Genomic DNA, 27543 nt, shown 5'->3' with positions numbered 1-27543 from the left:
GAGAGTTTGGTCACCGTCTGTATGGGGAGGAATTTCCAGGTGAGTGAGTGGGAAGGTGGAATGTTTCATCCCTCATGGTCAGAACACAGGACATCCTGCACGCATGGTCTCCTTTGACCAATGATTTTGTGCAGTTTCAGAACAGGGGAGTACCAAGAAGGAGTGAGAGAAAGGAGTGGTGCGAGAGCAGTTTGGTCATAATGCGGGTCAAGAGCCAAGATGGAGCCAGGGCACTCTGCATGTGCCCAAGGAAGGTCAGGATTGTCCAGCCCCATGGGACCTGCAGCCCTCCGTGATCCTTTCCAATAGTGGGTGTGTGCTGACTTGTGATTAAAACCGCCCTGATTGCTAGAGAGAAGGTCAGACAGAAAGGGACAGTTCTGTGCGGTGGTGCAGACAAGGCAGTGCTGGGGGTCAGATGATGGTGGAGAGGCACAAGCTGCCATATGCAGAAGATGATGACTGTCACCTTCCCTCCTGCAGGAAGTCTCATGCCCCTGAGGATTACTGGGTGTGTTGGGGAAGTACCCAGCTCTACCAGGACACCCAGTAGGCCAGGAGGGTGGCTGTGAGCTGCATTATCATCCATCCAGACTTTTAGAAGCTCCACCATTTTGCAGCGGTGTTACAACTGCACCAACCTGTGAACTTCAGCTCCTATATCATCCCTGTCTGCCTTCCAACACCTGGCATGGAGCTGCTTCTTGGCACATCTGGTTGGATAAATGGCTGGGGAAAGCTCACTGAGGACAGTGAGTGGTTATGGTGTGGGTGTGGATGGGAGACAGGGACTAGGATTCTAGCTCATCAAAATCTCTAGTTAGCATGGAGGCCTATGGACCTTGTGCCTCTGTGCCTTATTTCCTGAGAAATGGACTCTTCTCATTCCTCTTGTGAAAGATGTGTCCTTCTGAAAGCTTCAAGTTACTCAGGTCAAAGACAATGAAATTCTGGGTCCTTTGCTTTAGGGAGTCAGGAATCTGGAAATCAAAGATTTTTTGTCTTGGGTGCAAAAAATTAACTAATAATCGAATTGATGTAGGGTTTCTTAAAAATGCTGTTTAGGTGGCCTGAGAACTCCTCTCAGTGATGTATGGCCCACCTTCTCAGTTTGAGGATGCAGTGTTGTTAGGTTCTGCAGTGACAGGGTTAACCAGGCCACCTCAGTGATGCTGGGGAAACATCTAGGCCACATCTGCTTGTGCTCAAGGGCCTGTAGGACTTTATCTTGATGCTCAAGGAACATGTCCTGCCAGAGATATAACTAGCAACGATTTTGGGAGAAGCATGTATTTCACACTTCTGTTCTCTTCTAGCCCCTTGGTTCTAATATTTCAATTTGATGTAGATCAGACATGACTTTGTCAACTCAATTTGTCTGAGTGTTCCTCTTTCTACTGTGAAATACCTTAAGTTTTCCATGGCCATAGTAGGAACATGTAAAAGTAAGAAAAAAGCTCTTGGAGAACCTCGGGGAAGAATGATCACGACCTAAAATCATCTCAGTTCCATCACCTAAGTTTTGTTCTTCTCCTAACCTGTGTCTCCCATCTGCCTCTTGGATTTGTCAGGTGAATGGAGTAATAGGGTGAATACAGGGCAAAACTTTGTGGAGGTTTTCAGTAAAATGAGGAGAAGTATAAACATTGAGTATAAACATGAACTTGTTCAGAGAAGTGTGTTTATACTTTAGTGAGATATTGATGCAGAATGATTAAGGAAAAGGAAATATTTATTTGCCTTTTCAATTTTTTATATTTATAAAGTTTTTCACAATAATTTATTACGTTAAATGTTTCAACACCAATCCCACCACCATGTACCTTCCCGCCACCATTGTTTTGAATTAAATCTTTAAATTTATATTTTAATATCTTTATATCTTTATGGGCTGGAGCGATAGCACAGTGGGTAGGGCGTTTTCCTTGCACGCAGCCAATATGGCCGACCCGAGTTCGATTCCTCTGCCCCTCTCGGAGAGCCCGGCCAGCTACCGAGTGTATCTTACCCGCATGGCAAAGCCTGGTAAGCTTCCTGTGACATATTCCAAATTCCATACACAGTAACAAGTTTCACAATGAAGGCATTACTGGGCCTGCTCAAGCAAATCGATGAACAACCGGAGGCCCGTGAACTGTGATATCTTTATATTTATCTTTCTTTTTTTCTGTCTGTCTGTCTTTTTCTCTTTTGGTCTCACCCAGAAATGCTCAGGGGGTTGCTACTGGCTCAGCACTCAGGAATTATTTCTGGGGATGCTCGGGGGACCACATGGGATTCTGGGAATCGAACGTGGGTCGGCCGCATGCAAGACAAATGCCTTACCTGCTGTGCTTTTGCTCCAGCTCCCCAACTGCCTTTATTTGGTACACCACTTCTCTTCAAAGGTGCTACATGCATTTCAGACAGACCATATCTTACGGAAATGGGGTACAAAAGCATTCCAGATTCTTGCCTGAATCAGTGGCAGGAACACTTCCTTCCTCATAACCAGCCCCCAACTATACATGCACATGCACGCAAGCGCACACACACACACACACACACACACACACAAACACACACACATGCTAGCAGACACACTCATACTCTCACTCAGTCATAGAAGCTTATGCTGCGTTTGTCTTGAGGTCCAGGACCATGCCACAGACTTATCATTAGTCAGCCTATAGAATTTCAGACAATCAGCTTCTGACAATGGGCTTAGATGTGACCAGGTGGCCTCACCTCCAGTGCTCCCATGCCAGCCCGCCATCACAAACATCCTTCTGCCCATTACTTCCTCTCCCCTTCTCCTTTATCGATAGAAGCTTCTTTGTTTTCACTGGGTCTGCAAGTTAGAGTTGTCATTTCTTCGTGATTGCTTGCCTTAGGAAATCATCTTCTACATTTGAGCAAAATCTGTTAATTGTCTTTAGATAACTAATTAGTAGTGGTACTTTAGAATCATATGGAATTTCCGTATTAATTTTTTAAGGACTGCATATCGTTATCCCTAGCAACTACACTAGTTTCATTCCCAGTACCTGAGCCCTTTTCTCCACATCCTTGCCAACAATCATTTCTTCTTGTTCCATTTTCCCAACTATGAGCCATTTCCCTAGTTATAAGTAATTTTGAATTTTTTAATGTGTCTGTGCGCCATCTTTGAGGAAGTGTCTGTTTATGTCTTTTGAATAATTTTTATTGTATTTTTTTCTGTTTTTTGGTTATATGAGTTAATATATTCTGGGTATTAATCCCTCGTTAGCCATGATGATCAAACAGCTTTTGCCTATTGCTCAGGTGCTTTTATTTGTTTGTTTGTTTATTTGTTTCCATTGTAGTTTCCTTTTCTTTGTAAATGCGTTTTAGTTTTATGTTGTCCCATTCTATTGGATAACATTGGGTGTCCTTGCTCCTCCTGCAGAGAGCTTAGGTTTTTTGTGCTTCTCCCACAACATTGCCCCTGAGGCATACCCAATTCCATCAAGCACCAATAATCCTATATTACTTTTCTCTTTCCTTCATGCCATTTGCAAGGATTATTTAGCAATGTCCATTTTGTATAGACACAGAAAGACAGTTGATGGCTATGCTTTGTAACATGGAAGTTAATTGGCTCCAAAATAATATTTACTCCTGGTCATCCATATTTACTTAACTTCAGCCTCAGTTTCGCTTGGTTCCTAGCTCTCCAAAAGCAGCATCCTGACGAAGGGACTGGATGGGCCCAGGGTAAGCTGAAAACTACCCTGGCATTGGAAAGGGACAAGCTAAGTGTATGAAGTATAATAAGTTACGAGCATCATCATGGAACAGACTCTGTCATGACCCAAGAAGAAGTTACTGAATAAGGACCCTGCTGAGGTTAGGATCAACCAGCCTGGCTTGAGGACTGTGGTTTGTAATATATAGCAAGATGTCCCAGGAAGAGTCAACCTTTAAGCTTAATATAGTTCTTACTGTGTTCATACAAAACTGACTAGAAATTTTATAAGAAGTTACTATGGTTGTTTAAATGGATTACTTACTAGCTGAGGAAAGGAGAAAGCAATACACCCTAAATGCAATCCCACCCTTGTACAGATCTCCTAGTAATCTGGAGTGCTCCTAGTTATCTGGATTGCTGAACCCTCAGATGAGATTTTGTCCTTGAGTTAATCTCCTAGAACCTCCCCTGAATAACTAGCTTTATCTCTGTTTGATGTTCTGATATTGTTCAACCCCACCTATGTGTACCCCCACCCTTCATGATTTCTATATTACTATACTGTAAGGGGCCGTGAGCAATAGCACAGCGGTAGGGCGTTGGTCTTGCACGCAGCCAACGTGGCCGACCCGAGTTCGATTCCTCCGCCCCTCTCGGAGAGCCCGCAAGCTACCGAGAGTATCTCGCCCGCACGGCAGAGTCTGGCAAGCCACCCATGATGTATTTGATATGCCAAACACAGTAACAACAAAGTCTCCAATGGGGACGTTACTTGGCCCGCTCGAGCAAATCGATGATCAACGGGAGGGCCTTTACTTTACTTACTTTATACTGTAAGGGGAAAGAGGGGACTAGGAGGACGACAAAGAATCCAAGGACGATGACTGGAAGTAGAGGACTTTGAGATCTATGAGGAGACTAGGATGATGGAAGTATGATGACTGGGACTACGAGCAAAAGTACAACGATGGTTGTGCAGTAAGGAGAGAGAATAGACTACATTGGGGAGGAGAGAGAAATAAACTGGCTACTGACAAGTCTGGGGCCCAGTTCCCCTGTTCCCGCAATCCTTTGTCCATCTCTTGCTGTCATCTAGCCTGAAAGGTGGCTCTCGGACACCAAACACTTGAGTCCCACATGTGTGCCCACTCGTTTTTTTGGAAACTCGCACCGTTCATGTATTCTTGATTGCTTTTTCCTCCCCATTGGAGATGTGTCTGAATGTACCACTAATGTTGAAATCCCAGAATATACCCGCTAATTTTTCTTCTGTGTGTTTTATGATTTTATAGACAACATTTCTCTGTATGTGTTTCTCTGTGTGCTTGGGCCATTTCTCAGAAATTTCTGGGAAATTTCTGACTCTGGGGGTGAGGGTTTCACTCCTTTAGCTTTAAGGTGACCTGCAGGGTTGGATACTGACCTTTACTCCTGCATGCAGAACATATGCTCAGCACTTTGACCCAACAATCCCTCTGACTCAAGATCCTTATGTCCAGGCAATATCTCCAGACAGTTTTCCCAGCCCCATGCTGTATATGATTTAGTGTCCACACAACTTTATGAGGGTTTGCTGTAAGACTTCAATGCATCATGGTCTGAAAAGTCAGTGGATACAATTTCTATCTTCCTGATTCTATTGAGGTGTGTTTGGGGACCTAGCACGTAGTCTATCTTGGAAAATGTTCCATGTGCACATTTGCAGAAAAGAATGTGTATTCACATTTTGGTGGATGGAAAGGCCTGTATACATCTATTAGCCCTCTCTCTTCCAGTTCTTCCTTCAAAGCCATTATTCAATGCCATTCTTCATTCAATGGCATTCTTCCATGTCTTCCTTCTGAGTTTTAATCTTGTTGATCTATCCAGAGGTGATAAGATGGTGTTGAATTCTCTAGCTACTATTGTTTTGCTACCAATATCCTCCTTAAAGTTTCTTAGAAGTTGTTTTAAGTGTTTTGGTGGTCCCTCATTGGATGCGTATGTGTTTAGGAGCATGATTTTCTTCCTTCTGTACATATTCCTTGATTATTAAAAAAATGGCCTTTGTTGTCCCCTATAATCTTTTTCAGCCTAAAATCTTTGTTGTTGGATATTAGTATGCCCACCCTGGCTTCTTTGAGGGATTTGTTTGCTTGAAGGATTCTTTTCTATCTTTTGATTTTGAGTCTGTGTTTGCTCTGGCTGTTCAGATATGTTTCCTGTAGGTAGCAGAATGTTTGGTTCAGTTTCTTAATTCATTTTGCTACTCTGTGTCTCTTAGTTGACATTGAGAGAGATTATGGTATGGGGTTTTGTGCCATCTTTCTGTAGAGGTTTGTTGTGCTTGTAGTGATTTGTCTTGTCTTACAGTTGCCCCTTTAGTCCTTCTTTTAAGATTGGTTTTGAGTCTACGATGTTCCTGAGTTATTGTTTATTCATGAAATAGTTCATTTTTCCTTTGACTTTATCATTTTCCTCCTTTCCTGAGGGGCTTGAATTTTGGTATCAGATAAATAAATTCTCCCTATAATTTCATCTCCCTACTGAATTTTCTTCACATTATTTTCTAGGTTTAGCTATAAAATAATTCTTTTTCTTTTGCTTCCTTTTTATCTCTGAACTAAATATATTCTCCTGTATTTTTGTTGCCTAAAGGTAGTAATGAGATGGCAGATGAGTACTGGAAGCCAGGTGGGAGGGTAACAGGGAAGATGGTGGGTCTGTCACTGGATGGTGGAAAGGGAAGATATATTGACTGATCGGGGATTTCTATGAGAATGATGGGAGAATGGATGGATAGATGGACAAAGGTGAATGGATAACCAAGGGATAGGAGGGTGTGTGAGTGAATGTACACAAGGAGAGAGAGGCCAAAGGAAGGGTGACTGCTGATCTGGAAGGACGGGGGAAAACTGACTCATGGAGAATGAATGGATCCTGAAAGGGGAGTTGTGCTGGTTATTGGTTCTGCTCTGTGTGTTGCATGCATTGGTGGGGGAATTTGACATTTTTTGTGTTTAATAACAGGGTTGGGTATTTATTTATGGGAGAGACATGAGCAAAGTAAGATAAGTTAGGAGGCATAGGGAAATAAGAGGAGGCTTTTCTTGCTGGTGGGTAGGGGGCTGAGGCAGTGCTGAGGCTCAGCTGGGCTGAAAAATCTTGTTCTTTGGGAGTGCTAGAGAGTGGCAGAGTGAGGTGGGGGTAACTGAAATGCCAAAAGCCTCCTCTGTCCTTTGAGAGCCGGAGACTGGTAGTGAGTTGGAGGCTACAAGGACTCCTGCTGGGATTTTTAGGGAAAAGGATGATTGTCACATTCCCACTCTCCAAGATTAGCCCAGCTCTCAGGCACCAGGGAAGCTGTGACAGCTCACCTCAAAGTAGGTGACTAACTTAGTGGAACTCTGTTATGATTTTTGGGTCACACCCAGCGATGAATAGGGTTTACTCCTGGCTCATGCACTCAGGAATTACTCCTGGCAGTGTTCCGGGGACCATATGGGATGTGGGAATCAAATCCGGATTGGCCACATGCCAGGCTAATGCCCTATCCGCTATACTATTGCTCTGGCCCCGGAAATGCATTATGATGTCGCTGGAAGTGAAAGTCTGAAATCGAGGTGCAGCCTCTGGTTCCTTTGGATGGTATATGGCACATGGTCGCTTTGGCTATTCCAGCTTCCAGATGCTGCCCCCATTCCTGGCCCAGTACCCCTTCTGGCATACTCAGGGAACAAATCTGAGTCTTCCTCTCTCACCGCATCTGTTCGCTCACCTAAGTCTCCTGCCTCCTTCAGCTGAAGGACCCTGTGATGATATAGATCGGACTGACATGATCCAGGAACATCTCCAATTTCCCGGTCCTCAATTCCATCATGGAGTCCCTTTGCCAGTATGTGTCCCTTGTTGCAGAGATGGGGATGCTTACATTGTCACATTGTTTGCACCATCTTATTCAGGTTCTGTGCTCCGTCAAGACTGACACCCAAGGAGAGTAGACACAAGGGCCAGGAAAGATTGCTCCACAGTTAGAAACCTGCCTTGTGAGCTGGGGGAGAAGGCAATTGGAATAGAGGAGGGATCAGTTGGTCAATGATGGTTGGAGAGGTCTACCGAAAGGTCTGCTGAAAGTAGATAAAGGACCGAATGTGATAGCCTCTCAGTATTTATATTTTAAACCATAATGCCCAGAACTAGAGAGAGAGTATGGGGGAAATGGTCTGTCAAAGAGGCAGGGGGAGGCTAGGCTCAGGGAATCATGGGTAAATTGGTGGTGGAAAATGTGCACTGCTGGATGGATGGGTGTTCGATCATTGTATGACTGAAACTCAAATATGAAAGTTTTATAACTGTATCTCATGGTGATTCCATTTAGAAAAGAGGCACATCCACTTCCTCCTCTCCCTTTCATCTGGAGAGCTTGCTGCCTCTTCTTGAGAACACAGAGCAGTGGGATTGCAGTCACTGATGTTCATGTCCTCATCTCTGCTCCCCTCACCCCTGCATCTTCATCTCTCCACGGCCCTACAGTGCCCCATTGTTGTGTTCTGATCTGGGTGAACAAAGGCTCTCCACCTCAGTCTTCACAACACGCTTTCCTTGCCAAGAACAGATGCGCAGGAACAGTGTCTGGTCTGCTACCGCCTTCCCTCTGTCTACCTTTTTTGGGTCTCCTCCTCCTCACCCTTTGTTTATTCAATCCCCACACCCAGTTGTGTCTCCATTCTGCCCCCATCACCCTGTGGTCAGTTCCTCGACAGCTGTAATCTTGCCACTGATGAAGTTTACATAGGTGTGCATAGATCTATCCCTCATATGTGGCACATAAAGAGACATAATAAGGAGATAATAAATGCCAGACACTATAAAAACTAAGAACTGACTTACAGAGTGGAGTATCCTGAGTGGCAGGGGAAGAGAATCGGGGGGAGAGGAACTGGCTGGGGAGAGCGGACTGGAGCCATGGCTGGGGTGAGCAGTGGGCCCTCTGGTGCTGGTGTGGTGGAGGGACACTGTGTCCATGGACCGCTACCACTGTAGCAGTGGGCAGTGCTGAAAGGAGGTAAAGGGATACGCATGATACCCTTCCAGTAACAGTATTGCAAACCATGCTGCCTAAAAGGGAAATGAGAGGGGGTGGGGGGAAAGAGACAGACAGACAGACAGACAGACAGGCGCTCTGCTCTGGTGTGTAGGACACTGTGTCCATGGTCCCCTATCTCTGTAGCAGTGGACAGTGAGCAGTGGGTAGTGGGTGCTCTGGAGCTGCTGTGTAGGACTCTATGTCTATGGGCCCCTATCACTATAGCAGAGGGCAGTGGGCACTCTGGTGCTGGTGTGCTAGAGGGACACTTTGTCCATGGAACCCTATCACAATAGCATTAGAAATCATGGTACCAAATGTTTTAGAAATATAAAGAATTGCTCATGGCGCCCCCAGATCTCCTGAGCATCATATGGGTAGTCTCCCCAACCCCAAGATAGGAACCAGTCCAGTGGTTGCACATGCATACTGAGGGGCGCAAAGGCCATGTGCTGCCAGACACACGCCCAGCCCCACACCACTGCCAGAGTGTGTTCTGTCCTCTTGCAGGCCCAGCAGCCAACATAGCTTCCTGGGGAACATAGCCGAGGTGCCCCGGGCCTCTGCCCAGGCGCAGCACCCACAGAGGGGCAGTCCTGTATGGGGCAGAATACAGGCACCTTCTGAGGCAATAAGGCCCCAGGAGGCCCCAGATGTCTCCCAGGGTTTAGCAGCAGTGTAGGGTAAACTCACAGGCTTGGTCCCCGGCACAGTGTACATTCACTGGAGCATTCAAGAGTGACTCCTCAGTACAGAGCCAAGAGGAGCCCAAGCACTTCTTGGTGTGTCTCAACTGCCCTCAAATTTTTTTAATATTTCTGCTTTGGGGGTATATGTTATTCACTTCCATCTCCACTAATGTGTCCAAATACCTCCGCCACTGATTTTTGTCATGTCTAGTCTGTCCCTTCCCTCTCTACAATGTAAGGTAAAGGTAAAGGCCCTCCCGTTGATCGTCGATTTGCTCGAGCGGGCCCAGTAATGTCTCCATTGAAGACTTTGTTGTTACTGTGTCTGACATATTGATTACTCTCAGTAGCTTGCCGGGCTCTCCGAGAGGGGCGGAGGAATCGAACTCGGGTCGGCCATGTTGTCCGCTTGTAAGGCGAACGCCCTACCGCTGTGCTATTGCTCCAGCCCCAATGTAATTTTATATAAATTTAAATTCACTAAATATTTTAAGAAACACATTTTATGCTTAACTTTTCTTAAATAGTAGCACCATAGCACTGTCCTCCCATTGTTCATCGATTTCCTTGAGCGGCACTAGTAATGTCTCACAACAAATTGTGAGGCTTGTTGTTACTGTTTTTGGCATATTGAATACATCACGGGTAGTTTGCCAGGCTATGTCGTGCGGGCGAGATACTCTCGGTAGCTTGCCAGGCTCTCCTAGAGGGGCAGAGGAATCGAACCTGGGTCGCCCGCATTCAAGGCAAACACCGTACACGCTGTGCTATCGCTCCAGCCCTCATTAGTAGTAATAAGTGCAAATAATTAAAATGTTTAATACTGAAGAGTTGTTTTCCTACTGTTTCTCAATTATTAGAGTTGTAAGTAGTTTTGAAAAACTATGTAGTAGTCTAATTCCCTGGGAACCTATAAGATCCTGAGTTTCAAATATCTTGTCACTGAAAATAAAGAATGGCTTTCAGACACCGGTTGTACAGGTACCAGGACCATCACGATCAGCATCAGCCTGTTGTTTGTCAATTGCCTTGAGCAGGCACCAGTAATGTCTCCTTTCTAGCCCTGAGATTTTAAAAGAGCCATCCATATTCAGTGCTCTTTCAGGGGTAGGAGAATGAGACCTATCATTTTTTTCTGGTATTTGGCATATTGAGTATGACATGGGAAGTTTGCCAGACTCTACCATGCGAACAAGACACCCTCAGTAGCCTGTCAGGTTCTCCAAAGTAAGAGCGAGATAATAAGATTAGTGGCCACGTGCTTCAGGGAGCTGGGTTTTTATAGTCTCTGGGTCTTAGTCGTTGATGTTTTTTCATACATGATTATATTAGGATTCTTTATTTCCTCAGAAGGTCTTTGCTGCCTCCTTGCAGAGAGCCCTTCCTCACCAAGCACACACCTTTAAACACTGATGATTCAGCCTGCTGGAGCATGCCTACTCAGGGCTGTTAGGGAACTTCCCCCTGGAAGCAGCCCCATCACCTGCCTGATTTAGAACACAGTTTCTCAAGAGACCACAGAAGCAGTGGCTCAAGCAAGGCCCCACCAAGAATGAAAGCCTTGCTCTGAGTGCAGATTCAGCCTCTCACATAAATGGTGATTTCTTACTGTTTGTTTTGTTTTGAAGTCACACTCAGTTGTGCCCAGAGCTTCGTCCTGGCTCAGAGATAACTCCTGACAGTGCTCAGGGAGCCACATAGGATACCTGAAGTGGAGCCTGGGTTCACCATGTGCACGGTAAGTGTCCTGCGTGCTATACTATTTCTTCAGGTCCCCACTTAGGTATTTAAAATAAACAGTTCCTTCTGCTGTTTTGTACTCCAGACAGCATCCTAAATGCCTGTTGGCTCTCGAAGAGAGATGTGTGTGCACACAGGACAGGAGACGCCGCAGGGCTAGGGACTCAGGAAGAGGGCGTCCATCAAAATCCTAGTTTCAAGGTATCTTATCCACACCAATAATTCGGCATTGATTACAGTCAGGTGATCTATGCTTATTTAACAGTCTGTATCCAAAGGGGTTTTGCTGAGGGGGTTTAATGTTCCTTTTTTTATACATGTTTTTATCCTCCATTGTCAGACATAAATTAAGGGGCTGACTCAGATCTGGCTATTTCATGCTTGAAGAAGATCACAATGAAAGAAGTGTGAACAGAATTAATTGATCTGGTGAGGAAAATATCCCTTCAACTGTAAACTACATTCTATCTTCAGAATCCCTGCCGTGAAATTCACCTTCAGTCCAAGACATATTTTGCTTTTGCTCTTTCATTTTGGAGGGGCCACACTGGCTTATGTTCCGGGCTTACTCCTGGTGAGACCAGATGGGGTTCTGGCGACTGAACCCAGATCAGCTCTACCATCTTTCCAGAAACTCCAAGACATAGTGGCAAATGTTTGTTTCTCTACTGTCATATCTCTTTAAATTCTTGAGAAGCTCCATAACTCAAAGCTGTTTCGTCCAATTATTTTTAGAAAATCCTTTTAACAGCCCATACCAACGGTTTAATCTAATCTTTCCTAATAGTCTCAACTGAACAATCGCCACCTACTTAACTTCAATTTTCAACATTAAACATAGCCAAACCTATACCTTCACTATAACAGAACACTAGTCATAAACCTAACCAAAGGCTTGACCTAACCTTATCTATTAGCCTTAAGCGAACAATCTCCCTATATTTTACTCTCATCAAGTAATTGTGGGTGGAGTGATAGCACAGTAGATAGGGCGTTTGCAATGCACGTGGCTGACCCATGTTCGATACCTCCGTCCCTCACAAAAGCCCAGCAAGGTACTGAGAGTATCCTACCCGCATGGCAGAGCTTGGCAAGCTACCCATGGCGTATTCTATTTTCCCAAAACAGTAACAAGTCTCACAATGGAGATGTTACTTGTGCCCTCTTGAGCGATGAATAACGGGAGGACAGTGCTACAATGCCTGTACTTGTACAAGTAGCCCAGTCCTTATCCTTACTCAAACAGAACCCAAACCCTAACAGCAGTAAACCAAAAACAGCAAAGCCACATTCTTATAATACCCAACCTAAAGGCTGGGCATTAATTTACCTATTATCTTCAACTGAACAATCTTCCTAGACTTTTCTTCATTTTCAGTTTTAAAAGCAGTCAAACGCTTATCAAACAAAACTTTAATCCAAACCCAAACCTGAATGCAATCCACATTCTTTTAGTAACCCACACCAAAGGCTCTGCCTAATTAGCGTCAAATGAACCAACACTCTTTCTCTAATAACCCAAACCCCGTCCTAATTCACATTGTTATTATATCCCATACCAAATACATGGCCTAAACTTACCTGTTGTCCTCAGATGAACAATTGCCCTATGTATTATTTTCTCTTTTCAACTTTAAACATAGTCAAACCAATACTTACTTTACAGAACCCTACCCTACCCAATTCACATTGCTTTATTCTTTTTTGGGGGGGATCACCATTAGATATAGGTAAAAATCTGTTCATGATTTGGTTTCAGTCATACAACGTTCCACACCCATCCCTTCACCAGTGCACATTTCCGACAACCAATGTCCCCAATTTCTCTCCTGTAGGAGAATATTAGTTTGCCTTTCCTTCCCAGCCACAGAGAGCTTGGGGTTGTTGATTGCTCCCCCAACCTGTCAATTACCTTTTCCTCCTGATCAGACTCTGCTGACTTGTAAATATTGTTTTTCTGTCTTAATGTCCTTTGCATAGTTAGCTACCTCAGAGCAATTGCTTTTTGTATGGACAGAGGAAGACAGTTAAAAAGACATGCTTTTGTAACTTGGGAGTTGATTGACTCCAGATAATATTACTTCCTAGACATCTGCTCTCTCAACTTATGCCTCAGTTGCCCTTACTGCCTTGATCCCCCAAATCAGGGCCCTAATAAGGTACTGGATGGAACCAGGGCAAGCGGTGAGCACCCTGGCATCAAAATGGGCCTGGCCAAAGTTGCCTAATACTAAACTATAAGTTAAGAATATGGTCATGGACAAATTCTGTCATGATCCAAAAGTAATAACTAGATTTGGGTCCTGCTGGGGTTACGAATGATTGATCCAGCCTGAGCACTGTAGTCTGAGTCTATGGTGAGATGTCCCCAGGAGAGTTGTCCTACAAGCCTAATTGTGTCTATTACTATGTCCATACAGAATGGTAATTATTAGGAAGTTGAATTAAGATGTTAATTAACTTTCTGGTCTAAGGAGAGGAGAAACACACCTTAATTGCTGTTTTGCCCTGGTGAGCTGAAGGTGGTCAGAAAGGCGTGAAGAACATGTTGATTGTACCTGGGTGGGGGGAGGCACGGTTTGGGAGGCTTGGTTTGAGAAGAGGTGGTAAAAAATGTGGTTGCAGAGAGTTGGTGAAAAAAGAAAGAGAGGTAGAGTCGGAGAGAGGCAGAGTTGGAGATGTGGGCAGAGCAAGAGACAGAGTGAGCGAGTGAGGGTTGGAGAGAGAATTGTGGAGTGTGTTAAAGAGAGGTTGGAGAGAGCTGGAGAGAGTTGGGAGCAAGTTGGGGAGTGATTCATGGCTAGATGGGGAGAACGTGTTGGAGAGAATTTGGGAGAGACAAGAGATAGATTAAGGCAACTGATTATCAACCAGCTTGGCCCTCGTTTTTCCTCTGTCGGCCTCAGTCAAAGTTCATCCCAGGTGGGGAAGCGGTTCAAGAGCACTGTACAGCCAGGGAGAGCCACCAGGAGAGCCCATGAACACCCGCTAATCTGTGATCATTCCTAGAGACACCAGGGTAAAAGTTGTTGCAACAGTTAGGGAAAGGAGCTTAGGAAGGAGCCCAGGAGAGGAATGCACAGGGAGGAGTCCAGGGCAGGAAAGCACATTGGATCCCTGAGTGACAGCAGGGCAGGCTGCCCACCAGGTGCGGGCTAGCCTGGGAAGCAACCCACTGCTCACTGCCTGCCTGAGGACGGGCAGCAGGGTCTGCACCAATAACCGGCGTCTGCACAGTGAACGTGATCTGCACCGTGACTGGAGTCTACACTGGGCAACTGGGGTCTGCACCTAGAGACCGGCGGCTGGAGCCGGACAGGAGGGAGCAGCGCTGGGACCCCTGAGTTCGACCCGGCAGGGCCTCCTCACTCAGGGCCGCACCCTCGGCTCCCCTCCTTCGACCCCCCGCGTGCCTGGGGTCTTGCAGAGACCCCCGCAGGATGTGCACACACCGGAGGCTGGTCATACTCAGTCGGGAGCCAGCGGAGTCAGAGTGACACAGCCTGGCTTGCCCTGCGCCAGCAGCGGAACTGGATTTGGCGCTGAGGGCGCTGTACGTGCACTGCGCCTGTGCACTCGGAACATCCCGATCAGTGCATCAAGCCCAACACGTGATCCCCCAAGCACCACCAGGGGGCGATGCGGAGCCAGGATAATCCAGACCTCCACTAGGGATTTCCCAAAATGTCACATATTTCCACTCATATTAAATTGCCTGTATTGGGGGGCGGTGGTTGGGGGGCCGAATTTCCCCTCCAGCACTACATTCTAAAGTCAGAATGTATTTTAATGACTTTTGCCACTATCGTCTAAAGCAATAGATTTCAGGACTGGACAAATAGTTCAATGGGTAGGGATCTTCCCTTGCACATGCGGACCCGAGGTCCATGTGGATCCGAGATCCATGCCTGGAATCCCATATGGTCGCTGAGTCCACCAAGAGTAATCCCTGAGCAAAGCCAGGTGTGAACCAAAATCCAAACTGTAAAGAGCAGGAAGTAGGATGCCTGCCTTCATGCTGCAGATCCAGTTCAGATCCACAGCACCACATGTGTTCCATGAGAGCCAGAAAAATAGGAGCACTGTTGGACGTGGTCAAATTGACCCCCACCCAAATACTATTGATGCAGGTGCAGCAGAAGAGGCGGCAGTGGGTTTCTATGTTCATTCGTGAATCCAGGTTCTTAAATATTTTCAAGAATGAAAATACTAAATACTAAAGATTCTCAGGCTGGAGTGATACCACAGTGGGTAGGGCATTTGCCTTACACGCAGCCAACATGGCTCACCGGAGTTTGATTCCTCCACCCCTCTCCAGAGCCCGGCAAGCTACTAAGAGTATCTTGCCCGCCTGACAGAGCCTGGCAAGCTAACAGTGGCATATTCAATATGCCAAACACAGTAACAACAAGTCTCATGATGGAGATGTTATTGGGCCCGCTAGAGCAAATCAATGAACAACGGGAGGACCATGACCGTGAAAGATTGTCAGATTTAGAAAGTAGAAAAAATTATTGATAAGTAGAAGAGAAAGGAATAGGAGATTCCCAAAGTGGGAGGGAACTTAGTGTGGGCCTATTGCTCTTTTTGTGAGACTTTTAGAGAAAAACCAGGTCTTTGTGTGACAGAGAATGCAGGGAATCTACAGGGTGGTCAGGCTGATTTATCTTTTGGGTCATCTGCCTCAGGTATTGTTCATTATCTTAGCCTTGTGACTACTAATTCTAGGACACAAGAATACGGTCCTGGGGAGCTCCAGGAATGTTTAAGATTTGGCCTTGCAGATGAGGTGGAGTAGATCAATGGGGGAAATGGAACTGCTGGTGAGGGGAAACAGTGGACACGCCTCTTGTTGGCAAGGGGAAACTGAGGCTTTCTCTTTTACTAATAAATGATGATATATTCATGAAGGTGTTTCTTGGTTACATGAAACACGTTATTAAGTTTTTCAAATTTGTTTATATCTAAGTTACAGGATATATCAGTTTGAACTCATTAGTGAGTGAGAAGCAGACTGTCACTATGTATTCGGTGAATGAAAGTTCAATTGAGTCACTTAACACTCTTCTATTCTACTAGAATTTATCAGTTTTTTCTTTAACGTTTTATCGTTTATTGGTCATTATTTATCTATACAACCTCTGAAATGTAATTAATGAAAGAAACATTATGGTAGGGCTGGAGCAATAGTACAATGGGTTGAGCACTTGTCTTATATGCAACTGAACCAGGTTCGATCCCTGGTACTCCATATGTTCCCTTCAACCAGGCCAAGAGTGATATGTGAGCACATATCTGAGAGTAATTCCTGAGTACTCCCAGGTGTGGCCCTCAAAACAAAACAAACAAAGAAAATTTTTATGGATCAGTGATATAATGGACTGAGTGCATGCAAGAGTCTCAAGTTTAGTCCCTGAAGAGATCCCAGGCCCCCCAAGCGCTACCAGGAATAATGTTGAAAAACAAAACAAAAAAATTTCATCAAACTCAAAATTATTTATTATGATGTGGATTCTGTCTTATCTGGAATGAGAGGCTATGTTTTAGATGACATCCTAGGGATCCTCCAATGGGTGGAGTTATCACTGCACCATAGTAGAACTCTAGCCAGAGTCAGTAGAGATTTGCTTAAACAAAGGATTATTTTGTAGACATGTGAAACGGTGATATTTCTGAACAATTTCTCAGAGTGGAGCTTAATTTATCTGAGTTAGATGACCAGATACGTAAAATTTAACACAGAGCAAGGTGAAACTTACCATCTCCTTTTCAAGTTCACTGCCTTAGCAGTGGTAGGTTGCTGTGTGGGTTTGAAGTAGAGCATTAATCACCTTTTGGGTAACTAATTGCTTTTTTCCGTCTTTAGTATTTTGCCTTTCTGACCTTGGCTAATCTGAGTTGGATTTACTAATGTGATTGTGTAGTTTCCCCATTTTAGGGAAACATTTGCTCTTGTTTAAATATCTCAGCTGTGTTCCTGTTCTTTCCTCCACCTAAATATTTTCTAAGAAGTGTAACTTCACCATTGGAATGAAGCGTTAGTAAACTCTGTCATCCTTCTAGAGGCTTTTCAATTTCTCTGACTCCTTGTAATCCATAAGTACCCATTTGCAGTGCATCCACATAAGATATAGTTCTGAACTCTGGAGTACTGTTTGTGACTCACTTTACAGCCATATAGCTCTGTATCAGGTGAACTTGAAATGGCACCATTTAATAATTTCTAAGCCATTTTGGGGGTTTGATGGTGGTGGAAGGAAGTACAGTAACTTTATACACGCTAAACATGACCACCCTGAACGCGCCAACAATTATAAAAAGCAATAATCAAATAATAATACCCATATATGGGGTGTGTGTGTGTGTGTGTGTGTGTGTGTGTGTGTGTGTGTATGCTGATGCCTAGGCATTGTTTTAGCAGAAGAGAAGTGTTTCATTTCTGGCTGCATTTTCTCCCAGTAGCCAGAGTGAACGTGAACAAATGTGGGACTACAACTTAAGTTTCAGGATGATATGTTCATGGTTTTATCCTGTTTTAACTTTTTAAAATGAGTCGCACTCAGTATTGTGAAAAAATCAAGTTTCTCTGATGAACTCATTCTAAGGATATTTCTTGGGGATATGGGGGCATGTATGTTGCTACTACCTCCCAAATGGTGCTCTGAAGATCTGGGACCCTTCTTGGCATTTCCTGGACAGCTGAACATGAAGTTCATTTCAGTCTGCTGCTTGTGCCCCGAGAGTTTGGCCAGGCAACCATGTTGGTTGTCAAGGGCCTCCGAGACCAGAATTTACAGTTCCCAGGGATGAAGCTGGAGATGGTTGGGGGACTTTGTGATGTCAGTGATCAAACCAAGTTTGCTTTCATGCAGGCTTGCACCTTAATCCATGTACTGTACCCTAAAGCCTATTCTAAGAATCCTTAGATTTCATTATATGATTTAAATCATAGTTTTAATTATTCAAAGTACCCTTCCCCCCACAAACTTCTGAAAGTCTTATATACTGATTGGAAAAGCTAGAACATATTGAAAATTATATGAAAGACAAAAAAGATCTATAAATCACCTAGATAATTGCTGTTAATTGAACTTTTATTTCTAACAAGTCTTCCATATTTTTGCACTTTGTAACTTTAAAGTGTTTAAAGAGAGACGCCTGCAGAAAAGTAGCTCTGAGACTCAGTCTTTCTCTCTTCACCGCTCACACTGCAGTGATCTTGTCCCAAACCCAGCAACATGAAGAAACAATGCAAATCCCCACCACATAGGGAGGACAACAAAAAGAATGCAGAAGAATCTGTCAATACTGTTCACCTAAGGGACCTCTCAGACAAAGAATTCAGATATGAAGTCATGAATATGTTCAATCAACTCAACCAGACAGTTAGACCGATATCCATTAACATGACAGAAAAAAATGACAAATTACACTAGGAAATGAGAGCAGAAATGTCACGAATAAAAGATTCCGTAAATGAAGTGAAAAACTCAGTCTCTTCTCTCAACAATAGAATGACCGCAGATGAAGAGAGAATCAGTGAGCTGGAAGATCAGCTGCACCAAGCCAACAGGCAACAAAACACAGTGGCAAGGCACCTCAAGTTAGCTCTACAGAGAATCAGTGTCCTAGGAGATGATTCCAAGAGGAACAACATTAGAAACATTGGACTACCAGAAGCTCAGGGAAACAATCCCAATGTAAAAAACACGGTGAAACAAATCATTGCTGAAGTATTCCCAGAGCTCCACAATGCAACCATTCAGGTTCAAGGAGCCCGAAGGGTATCAGATACAAGAGACCCTAACAAAAACACTCCAAAACATATCATAGTTAGAATGATTGATGTTCCTGATAGAGATACAATACTGCAAACAGCAAAGTAAAAGAAGAATATCACATACAAGGAGAACCCCTTAGATTCACAGCAGATCCATCAGAGGAGACCCTCCAAGCCCTAAGGCAGTGGCAAGATATAGTGAAAAAAAACCTCACTGAAATGAATGCTTCACCAAGAATACTCTATACGGCCAAACTCTGACTCAAAATTCAAGGAGTGGTACAGTATTTTCTTGACAAACAGCAGCTCAGGAACTTCATAGGCTCAAAACCAAACCTAAAATAATGGCTAAAGGGGCTACTATAAGACAAGACAAACCCTACAACCACAACACACCCTTACAGAAAGGTGACACAAAAGTCCATAACAATGATCTCTCTCAATGTCAACAGTCTAAATTCACCACTTAAGAGACACAGAGTGGCAAAATGGATTCAGAGACAAAACCCAACATTCTGCTGCCTACAAGAAACTCATCTCCACAGCCAGAGCAAACACAGACTCAATGTCAAAGGATGGAAAACAATCCTGCAAGCAAACAGCTACCTCAGATAAGCTGGGGTGGCCATACTAGTATCCGATAGCATTAATTTTGCGTTGAAAAAGATTAGAAGAGACAACGGAGGCTATTTTCTCTTCATCAAGGGACAAGGACAACAGGAAGAAATCACGCTCTTCAATGCATATGCACCTAATGAGGGAACAGCTAAATATTTTAAACAAGTGCTAACAGATTTTAAGGAGGACATTTCTAGCAACACAATAGTAGCTGGAGATTTCAACATCATCTTTTCAGCTCTGGATAGATCAACAAGAACAAAACTCAGCAAGGAAACGTTGGCTTTGAAAGAAGAAATAGAAGAGAGAGGGCGTATAGACCTGCACAGGGCTTTCTACCCGAAAAAGAAAGAATACACATTTTTCACCAGTGCGCATGGAACATTTTCAAAATAGACCATGTCCTAGGCCACAAAACATACCTAAATAGAATTAGGAAGATAGAAATAGTATCAAAAATCTTTTCAGACCACGATGCACTGAGAATAGGAGTGAATCACACACAGATAAGGAGAACCAAATCAAACACCCAGAAACTAAAAAACGCAATGCTTCAAAACGAGTGGATCAGGAGGGAAGTCAAGGATGAAATCAAAAGATACTTGGAAACAAATGAGAATGAAGACACGAGCTACCAAAACTTATGGGATGCAGCAAAAACCATTTGAAGGGGAAAATTTATAGCTTTGTAAGCATATCTCAGGACAGAAGAAAAGATGCACATAAACAACCTGACTTCACAGCTCAAGATCTTAGAAAAGGTTCAACAGAAGTAGCGCAAATTGTGCAGAAGGAAAGAGACTATAAAACTTGGAGCAGAAATCAACGGCGTGGAATCCAAAAAAAAAAAACCAATTAGAAAGATCAATAAAACCAAGAGCTGGTTATTCAAGAAAATAAGTAAGATAGAAAAACCACTAGCTACACTCACAAAGAAACAGAGAGAGAACCCTAATAAATTGAATCAGAAATAAGAATGGGGATATCACAACAGAAACCAAAGAAATTCAAAAGATCATCAGAGACTACTTTGAAAGTCTGTATGCCACGAAACAAGAGAACCTAGAAGAAATGTATATATTCCTGGATTCCTATTATCCCCCAAGACTGAATCAAGAAGATACAGTGTACCAGAATAGACCTACTCACATAAGGAAATAGGAAACTGTAATCAAAAGTCTTCCCAAAAACAAAAGCCCAGGTCCAGATGGATTCACTAGCCAATTTTTCCAAACATTTAAAGAGGACCTATTGTAGGTTCTTCTCAAGATTTCCCAGGAAATTGAAAAAACAGAAACTCTCCCAAACAGTTTCTATGAAGCCCATATCTCTCTAATACCAAAAGGAAACAAAGAGACCACAAGAAAAAAAACTCAGGACGATATTCCTGATGAACATGGATACGAAGATACTCAACAAAATAGTAGCAAATAGCATTCAAGAACTCATCAAAAAGATCATACACCATGACCAAGTGGGATTCATCCCAGGGATGGAAGGATGATTCAACGTTCGGAAATCCGTCAACATAATCCATCATATCAATAAAAGTAAAGATGAAAATCATATGATCATATCAATAGATGCAGAGAAAGCATTTGACAAGATCCAGCAACCGTTTATGAGGAAAACCCTCACCAAAATGGGGATAGCGGGGACTTTACTTAATATAGTTAATGCCATCTATCACAAACCTACAGGAAACATCATCCTCAATGGGGAAAAACTGAGAACCTTCCCCCTAAGATCAGGGACGAGACAAAGATGCCCACTCTCATCACTATTGTTCAATATAGTACTGGAACTACTTGAAATATCAATTAATCAAGAAAAAGATATTAAGGGCATCCAGGTAGGGAAGGAAGAAATCAAGCTCTCACTATTCACAGCTGATATGATACTATACTTAGAGAATCCTAACACCTCTACCAAGAAACTCCTTGAAACAATAGACTTGTATAGTAAAGTTGGAGGCTATAAAGTCAATACACAAAATTTTATGCTTTCCTATACGCAAATAGTGAAAGAGAAGAAAGTGACATAAAGAAAACAATCCCATTCACAATTGTACCCCAGAAAATCAAGTACCTAGGAATCAGGTTAACTAGGGAAGTAAAGGACCTGTACAAAGAAAACTACAAAATGCTTCTTCAGGAAATAAAAGAGGGCATGAGGAAATGGAAAAATATCCCCTGCTCCTCTTTACAATAGCCAGAAACTGGAAGAAACCTGAGTGCCCAAGAACAGATGACTGGTTAAAGAAACTTTGGTACATCTACACAATAGAGTACTATGTAGCTGATAGAAAAGATGAAGTCATGAAATTTACATACGTGGTACAACATGGAAAGTATCATGCTAAGCGAAATGAGTCAGAAAAACAGGGATAGACATAGAAAGATTGCATTCATCTGGGGGATATAAAGTAACAAAATATGAGATTAATACCCATGAATAGCTGAGATCAGCACCAGGAGGATTACTCCATAGCTTAGAGGCCAGCCAGGTATTCTAGGGCAAAGGGCAATTCAGATAGAGAAGGGAGCACCAAATAAAGGGTGTTTGGAGGATCCTCCCAGGAGGGGAGATGCATGTTGAAAGTAGACTATGGACTGAACATGTTTGCCACTCAATGCCTTTTCTGCAGACCACAACACCCAAAAGGAGAGAGAGAAATAAAGGGAATGCCCTGCTAAAGAGGCAGTGTAGGATGGGGGGGATGGGGGTGGGAGGGATATTATCCATGGTGGTGGAAAATGGGCACTGGTGGAGGGATGTGTATTTGATCATTGTGTAATCGAAACCCAAGCACAAAAGTTTGTAAATCTACAACTGTACCTCATGGCGTTTCACTAATAAAAATTAAAAAAAAGTCCCCTGCTCATGGATGGGGAGAATTAACATTGTCAAAATGGCAATATTTACCAAAGGACTGTAAAAATTCAATGCGATCCCTATAAGGATATCCATGACATTCTTCCAAAAAATGGAGGAAACAATCCTGATATTTATATGGAACAATAAGGCCCCATGAATAGCTAAAGCATTTCTTGGGAAAAAGAAAATGGGAGGAATCGACATCCCTAACTTCAAACTCTACTACAAAGCTGTAATAATTAAGACAACATGGTACTGGAACAAAGGCAGAGCTGTAGACCAATGGAACAAAGTTGAATAGACTGACATCTTCCCCTGTGTAAACACACAAAAAATAATAAGGCCAGCAGTCAGACCGTTTCCCCACTCCTGGGAGGTCGATGGCGATTGTCAGGCGAAGGAAGGAAATGAGGGCCAGGCTGGGTGGTCTTAGCAGCGGTTTATTACATGGAAGAGATGTATGTCATGGAGGCCCCAGGATCTCTCAAGCACGTGCGCCTTTGTTCTCTCAGCCCCATCTGTCCTCAGCCCCATCTTCCCAGGTTCTCTGATGCAGTGTCCCCCAGAGAGCCCTGAAATCTCCCTTATATAGATCATAGTACCTCTAAAGTGCACAATATAGTGATGTCATCAAAAGGAGTTACAGAAAGAATATTGAGGTAGCAAAATGTACATTGTTTCTTTACATCTGCAGGCCAGTAAACCTGGCCTCACCTTTTACAGGCTACAAGCACTGGTATTAGCACATCAAAGAGGAGTCTGCTAGAGCTTAGAATCTACATCTCCAAAATCAGCCAGCCTGCAGCCAGGCATCTACATCCCAAAGATTAGGCCTAGCTTAGCACCTGGGATCTGCATACCTAAGGCCAGCTAGGTTCCTGTGAGATAAGAGAAACTGCCTCAATATACTGAAATCATTTACTGAAGGCAGTTTGAAGGGGAGAAAGTTCAGTCTCATCCAAAGCTAGTCAGAACACAAAGGAAAGCTGCTTCTAGGGCAGATTCTCATTTAGCAGATCAACTCCCCTAGAACAGATTTCCCTGGATGTGTTTCTCCTCTCCTTGTCCGACCAACATATAAGCATACATGATATAAATCATTTTGTATGGACACAGTAAGAAATACTTTGAGCATATAGAATTGCTCTCCTAGGACCATCTCAGTCTCAGACTGCAGTGCTCAGGCCAGGTAGCTATCCTATTCCTAGCAGCAGGGTCCTAGTCTCGTCGTTACTTTTGGATCATGATAGCATTTGCCTATGATCAAACTCTTACGTTATAGTTAAGAATCGTGGCACCTTGGCCTGGCCCATCTTGATGCCAGGGTAGCACATAACTTACCGGCTTGCCCTTGGTTCCATCCAGTCCCACGTCGGGACCCTGCCCTTGGAGTGCTAGGAAGTGAGGGCAACTGAGGCTTAAGTTGAGAAGGCAGATGCCCAGGAGTGAATAATATTCAAGGCCAATTAACTCCTAAGTTACAAAGCATAATATTAATGGTCTTCCTGTATCTATACAAAAAGGACATTATATTAAAGTAAACTATTCAAAAACCATAAGGAGAGGAGAAAGGTAATATTAACTTACGGTACAAGTTTAGTGTCCTAGAAGGATGAGACCTTAAAAAGTGCTTGGGGGAGAGAGCATAGAAGTGATTACAGACAGACAAAATAAAGGGAGTGACTCAGGAGCACTGTGATGGGTGCAACCTGATAAACCTAATCTCCTTGTACTCCAACATTCCCCCAAGCATATTATGATCTAATTTTTAATAAGGGGACAAGGAATGTGAAGTGGAGCAAGGAAAGCCTCTAAAACAAATTGTGCTGGCAAAACTGGATGGCTACATGCAAAACAGTGGGCTCAGAACTCTACCTAACGCCATGCACAAAAATAAGATCAAAATGGATTAATGACCTCAATATCGGACCGGAATCAATAAAGTTCATTGAAGACAAAGTTGGCAAAACCCTCCATTATATGGAAGCTAATGGTATCTTCAAAGATGTCACACCACTGGCCAAGCAAGTGAAAACAGAGATAGACAAATGGGACTGTCTTAAACTAAGAAGCTTCTGCACCTCAAAAAAAAAAAAAAAAACAGTGACCAAAATAAAAAGACAGTCTACAGAATGCGAAAGGATATTTGCCAAATACACATCCTTCAAGGGTTTGATATCAAGAATATACAAGGTACTGATTGAACAACACAAGAAAAAAACACACAACCCCTTCAAAAACTGGGGCGAGGAAATGAACAGAAACTTTCTCAAACAAGAAATCTGAATGGCTAAAAGGCACATGAGAAAATGCTCTACATCATTAATCATCAGGGAGATGCAGATCAAAACCACAATGAGATATCATTTCACACCACAGAGACTGGCCCACATCTAAAAGAACAAAAGCAACTGATGTTGGCTCAGATGCGTCTAGAAAGGGACCATCCTTCATTGTTGGTGGGAATGCTGAATGGTTCATCCCTTTTGGAAAACTGTATGGACGATTCTCCAAAAATTAGATTGAGCTCCCATTTGACCCAGCAATACCATTCCTGGGCATATATCCCAGAGAGGACAAAAGTATAGTCGAAGTGATGTCTGCACTTGTTTGTTCATTCCAGCTACTGTTTACATTACTAGAATCTGGGAAAAAAAACCTGAGTGCTGGAGAATATGACTGGTTAAAGATACTTTGGTACATCTACATATGGGAGTACTATGTAGCTGTTAGAAAAGATGAAGTCATGAAATTTACAGGAGACTAAAACACAAGAATAGCCGAGATTGGTACCAGGAGGTTCACTCCATGGCTTGGAGGCCAGCCGCACACGCTAGAGGAAAAGGCAGCTCAGATATAGAAGGGAGCACCAAGTAAAGGGTGTTGGGAGGATCCTCCCAGGATGGGAGATGCATGCTGAAAAGAGATTATAGACCCAATATGATTTCCACTCAATGCCTCTTTTGTTGCAAACCACAGCACCCAAAGGAGAGATAGAACAAAAGGGAATGCCCTGCCAGAGGCTGGGTGGGATGGGGGTGGTGGGTGAGAGGAATACTGGGATCAGTGATGGTGGAAAATGAGCACTGGTAGAGGGATGGGTACTCGAACATTGTATAACTGAAACCCAAGTACAAAAGTTTGTAAGTCTACAATTGTACCTCATGGTGTTTCACTAACAAATTTTTTAAAAATTAAATAAAAAAGGTATTCCAACCTTACCTTCCCAATAAAAATACCAAATGCGCTGAAAGAACACGATGACCTCAGTACATTTATTGCAAACCATAGTGCACAAAAGGAGAGGGAGAGAGAGAAGAAAAGTGTCTGCCATAGAGGGAGGCTGGAGGGCTGGAGGGGGTATATATTGGCAGATAGTGGGAGGAAAACAGGGCACATTGGCGGTGGAAATGTAAAATGGTAGAGGGATGGGTGTTATATCATTGTATGACTAAAATCCAATCATGAACAGCTTTGTAATGTCTGTCTCACTAATATTAAACAAAAAACTGAAAAAGAGAAATGAAGAAAATGAGACATTATGGGGGGGAATGTGTTGATATGGGTTAGAATTTTCTATGTATGAAACATTGTTGTTGAAAATTATTGTAAAATTATCAAACAGTGGCTAAAATAAAATTTAACACTAAATATTTAAAAAAAATTTTAATATTGAATTTGCTGTCTGAAATAATTGGCCATTTTACAACATGCCAACTTAACTATACCTAGTATTATTCCTTGTATTGAATTCCACTGTATCTAGTTCATTTTTTTTAGGGAGGTGGTGTTGGGTCCACTCCCACCTTGCTTAGGTGGTGCTCCTAGCTCTGTGCTTGGGAGCAATCTGCAGGGAGCATATGTGGTGCCTGGGAATCAACTGTAGCTGGTGACATGCCAGGGAAATGTCTAAACCCTCGTGTGACATTCCAGCCTGCCTTCAGGGATTTGAAACACAGTGTTTGCTTTTTCTATGTCCAAGTGCAGAGCTGTTCAGTCTTTATGGTGCTGGGGACCACCAGGCCACCCAGAGAGTGCTCTACTGCTCTTGGGGCCTCCAGCATCTCACCTTGAGGTGGCCAGGGGACTCTTAATTCTATTTAGCTCCCAGTGTTGAGGGAGGGGCGAAGTAGTGCCCACATGAAAGTCAGGTTCAGCACCTGCGAAATTTGTACCACTGACCAAAGAACTGGCATTGATTAAGAACCTAAGAAATAAGGGTCGTGCTAATCCAGTCAACACCTATTGAAAATTAGGGTACGAAATAAATAAGGCCTCTAATAAAAAATTTTCTGTCCAGTCCCAGTCCTCAGGAGCAGTGGCCACCAGCTCTGTGCTAGCAGCAGGGCTAATGCAACAGCCAAAGTCAGTGTCAGCTCACTGCACAGAGGTAACAGACTTCGACCTCTGGTCAACACGGCATTCCTCGGCTTCGGCACTGCTGGCCAGATAGTTCCCAGGATGTGACTGGGGTAGCGCTAGATCTTTTCGGTCCCTGGAAATCCTCAGGAGTAGCTTTCTCAATCTGAGTGGTGAGTCTGCTGGTTTCCTTGAAGTAAACCTACTAAGACACACTCACACACTTGATGAATGCAAGCTCTAAATATGACAAAAGGGGGAATTACTGAAACATTGTTTTCTCTACACCTCTACTAGTAATTCATGAAATAATTCACAGAGTAATGGGTTACCTTTACTTCTGATAAATAGTGCCACTTATTTGCATCAATACATTAAGAAATACACAAATTCCTTTCATCTAAAACTTAGTTTCTTTGGACTCAGCGTAAAAGTTTAGAGCAGGGTGATTTTTTCTGGGGACATCCAGTCATATTCCCATACAAGAGACCTTCAGGACCGTTTAACTTAAGCTTTTCCTGTCCCTTACATTCTTGTCACTTGTTTCCTTTGGGTCAGAATCTGTTCCATGATTGTGCTCTTGACGAATTATATTACTTCGGCAGACAAGTGTTCAGAAGACAAGAGTTCTCATGACAGACAACGAAGCATTAGTAGAGGGAGAATCAACTATTAGTTATCTGGGTATAAAAATAACTGAGTTACTTGGGAAGAAAAATATCTC

Source organism: Sorex fumeus, unplaced genomic scaffold (genome assembly GCF_029834395.1).
Source record: "Sorex fumeus unplaced genomic scaffold, SorFum_2.1 ptg000106l, whole genome shotgun sequence".
Classification (NCBI taxonomy): domain Eukaryota; kingdom Metazoa; phylum Chordata; class Mammalia; order Eulipotyphla; family Soricidae; genus Sorex; species Sorex fumeus.
Note: the sequence above shows the minus strand (reverse complement) of the source record.